This window comes from Bos indicus, chromosome 16 (genome assembly GCF_029378745.1).
Source record: "Bos indicus isolate NIAB-ARS_2022 breed Sahiwal x Tharparkar chromosome 16, NIAB-ARS_B.indTharparkar_mat_pri_1.0, whole genome shotgun sequence".
NCBI lineage: Eukaryota > Metazoa > Chordata > Mammalia > Artiodactyla > Bovidae > Bos > Bos indicus.
This window is the reverse complement of record NC_091775.1, coordinates 26,565,212-26,569,015: the sequence shown is the minus strand read 5'-3', so window position 1 is coordinate 26,569,015 and position 3,804 is coordinate 26,565,212. Positions and strand designations below refer to the sequence as shown.

The 3,804-nt window shown below is 42.5% G+C and overlaps 1 non-coding gene across 1 annotated transcript; it reads right to left on the bottom strand.

The window, feature by feature from the left end:
* Nucleotides 1–2,169: 2,169 nt before the first annotated feature.
* Nucleotides 2,170–2,264, bottom strand: LOC139176603 (U8 small nucleolar RNA). Its single transcript, XR_011561057.1, has one exon. It is a non-coding gene; the product is annotated as a U8 small nucleolar RNA (small nucleolar RNA).
* Nucleotides 2,265–3,804: the final 1,540 nt, after the last annotated feature.

Below are 3,804 nucleotides of genomic sequence, written 5' to 3'. Positions count from 1 at the left end.
TGTGTCCACATGTCTGTGCTCTACGTCTGCATCTCTATTCCTGCGCTGAAAATAGGTTCATCTGTACCATTTTTCTAGACTCTACATACATGCGCTAATATTTGATATTTGTTTTTCTCTTTCTGACTTACTTTTCTCACATTACTTCTCTTTCTGACATACTCTGTACGACCAGACTCTAGGTCCATCCACATCTCCGTGATAGAAAATAGAGACCCTCTCTTACTTACCTCTGATTTGCTAGTGCCAGCACTTTCCCTGGGACATGGTAAATGCTTAATCAATTTGAACAAAATTGTAGTACATTATGAAAAATAGGCAAGAAAAAAATACGGCGCCATCCCAAGTCGTCGATAAAAGCACGAGTTCTACATATTAAAATTCATATTTTAAAGTCTCAGTGTTCTCACACAATCCAAAATTTACATGCCCACATTCCTCTAGCCCATTCCCCAAATGGTATCTGATGAAAATCAGCTTTTTCTAGAATATTGATACTTATCATCAACACTATCCTATTGTTTTGGAGCCTCTGAGTCTACTTGGCATCTCTGTCTGGCCATGACTGATTGGCTTTCATTAGTTTTGTTTCCAATACTCAAGTTGTGAAAAATATTAGGCATATTCAGATGTGAACTGTATTGGTAACCTGGACCATAATTATTGTAATCCCTAGGAAATCATGAAGCCAAACTTGGCTTTGTATTCAGGGGGAAAAAAACAAAACAAACAGCTTCATCCTCTGTCCCAACTGACATGCATAGTTTGATGGAGGACTCATTTTTGCTCTGCTCTCTTTATTATTTTTGGTTTGTTTGGGATGAGTTTGTTCCCTCATCGAGGCTGGAAGACCACTAGAGACGAACTTCAGGAAAAAGGGTAGGTGAAGTTCTGGCTGTGAGTTCCCCTAGTCTTTCGAGACAATTCCAGAATGACCCTCTTTCAGAAGATAATAGTATGATGGATGGAAGCCTGACTGGGAGGCCCCAAGAGGAGCAGGCTTCTTATGACTGGAGCTCAGGGCTTCAAGTCTGACAATAGGGTTTGTGCTGCAGCACTGCTTTCCATCAGCTGTCTGACCTTGGGCAAGTCACTTCCCTTCTTCATGCAAAGGGAGCACTGAGTGCATAGTGCAGAAGCAGCATTCACTGAGCCCTTTTCACAGCCTCAGCACTGGGTCAGAAGAACCTAATCCCTAGAACAACTCCATGAGCTGAATATTTTCCCATTCTGATAGGAAAGGAATAGAGGTTCAAAGAGCTTCACTAAGTGACTCAAAGACATGTACCTGATCAAGGGCAGAACTAAGTTTTGAAACCGGAATCAGTGTGTCTCCAAAGGTCACACATTTGCATCACCTCCTTCTTGGCCTGGGCTTGTTCCTCTGTAGGATGAGTTCACTGCTTATTCTCCAGAGTGCTTCCAGCTCCAACAATTTATAACTGACTGGAGTTGGAGTCTCCTAGGGCAAGAAGTCCCGCACAGCACTGTACCGCTATTGCATGCATAGCAAATCCCACCCCTTCCTCTGACCCAGACTTTCCAGCCATAAAAGCTGATCCCCCAGTTCCCACTTAGCATCTCACCCTCACCTCCCATCATTCCTCTCTCCTTTGTCCCAGTACTTTTTGCTTTTGTCTCCCACGATTCACTCATTTATTTCCTGCGTGAGTGTGTGCTCAGTTGCGTCTGACTCATCGCGATACTATGGATAGCAGCCCGCCAGGCTCCTCTGTCCATGGGATTCTCCAGGCAAGAATACTGGAGTGGGTTGTCATTCTCTTCTTCAGTGGATCTTCTTGACCCAGGAATCAAACCCACATATCCTACATTGGCAGGCAGATTTACCTATGAGCCACCTGGGAAGCTACATTCATCTCTTATCCCTCCCTCAAAGCCTCTATCTTCTCCTCCACCCTCCTATGCTTTTTCCTTCTCCAAAGTAATCCCTGTGTAAAACTCACCTTCTCTTTTTCCAGGCTTATCTCACAATTACCTGAGAGCTTTCTTGATTAAACAAATTATTGGAATGTTTTTGGAGAAGTCCCCTCTGTATTTGGTTTTCATTTGTCAAAGGAAAGTATTGCATTAGACAGTCTCCCCAGCCCTTTCCAGTGCCAACATCCTGTGACTGCAAACCTGATCTCTTCCTCTCCCCTGTGTTCCCTTAGCAGCTGTGGACTTTGTTTTCTTTTTTTTCCAATCATCATGTTCTATTCTGCCCTCCAAAAGGAGGAACAGGTAAGGATTATCCTACCTGACGATTGGACTTTGTTTTCATAGAAGATTGATTTGCGGTTTCCACCATTTTACTTTGTTTTTATCCTTGGATATTTGCCACATGTGCCATTTACGTGGTTCAACCGATACTGTAAACTCTTGGAAAGGAGGGACCCTGTGACCTCCTCCTCCTCCTCATTCCCTTCCTTTCTGTCTCTGGGCCACAGGACAAATTCATGAACTCAGGGGTTATTCAAACAATGCTATCAACTGTCAGACTGAAGACAGATGACGTCTTGTCTGAGCCTTGTTTTTGTGTGTGTGTGTGTGTGTGTGTGTGTGTGTTTTGTTGTTGTTCTTGCCACACAAGATTTTAAAAACATATATATAATTATACATTTGGCTCAGCTGGTAAGGAACCTGCCTGCCAATGCAGGAGATGAACAGGACTCAGGCTCAATCCCTGGGTTGGGAGGACCACCTGAAAAAGGAAATGGCAACCTGCTCCAGTATTATTGCCTGAAAAATTCCATGGACAGAGGAGCCTGGAGGGTTATAGTCTATGGGGTTGCAAAGAGTTGGACATGACTGAGCATACACACACACACACACACACACACATACACACAGTTATACACTGGTGTGAGAATACTTACACATTGATGTGAGTTAGGTCTTAGCTTTTGGCTTTTCTACGGTTGACTCTGTTAACATAAACTAGCTGACTCTGCCTATGCTCTTGGTTATGAAGAATGATCTGGATATAATTGTGGTATATTAATTATACCACAATATATAATATATAATATTATGGATTACATATTGGATATATATATATTATATATATATATATCTGGATATAATAATAACTGGTGGTCTCTGGATTCCAGAAATGGAATTGGGGTCCTTTTGGTTTGATGGAATGACACCTTCAGATTCATCAGGGAGCTATCAGCACCGTTATGTTTATTTTGAAGTGTGTTCTCTATGTTGCTGTGCGTGTGCTCCTGGTATCATGGTGGGAGATGGGGCAATCTGTTTACTCAGTCATTCATTCAAATATCATTTTATTGAGCACTTATTAAGTTTCAGAAAATGAGGGTAAATAGGTCTGTAAAACCTGATTCTTGTCCTTTAGAAGTACCTGACTTAATAAAGGAAATCAGTGCCCAGTGACTATAATGCAGCTAGATACCATTGTCATGAAGGTATCATAGAAGGTTCTGAGGGACTGGGGACTGGGTATAATCAGTGGCATCATGAAAAATATCACAGAGGAAGTGGATTTAGGGCTAAGCTCTAGTGAAGTTTGGCAGCAAAAAGGCAGGGGACATTCCAGACACGAGGAAGGCTGTATAAGGCATGGGGTGAAGGGACTGGTAAAAATAAGATTAAAAAGGTCAGAGGCCAGATGGTAAAAGGTCTATCTGGCCCATGGAGAAGCCTGTAGCCCAGAGACTCTCAAATTTTACTGGGCTGAAGGCTCATCCATGGAGCTGGCTGAATATATCGACTTCTGGGACATACTTTGATTCAGCTGGCTTGAAGTGAGGTTCAAAAATCTATATTAGAAGGCTGACTTTT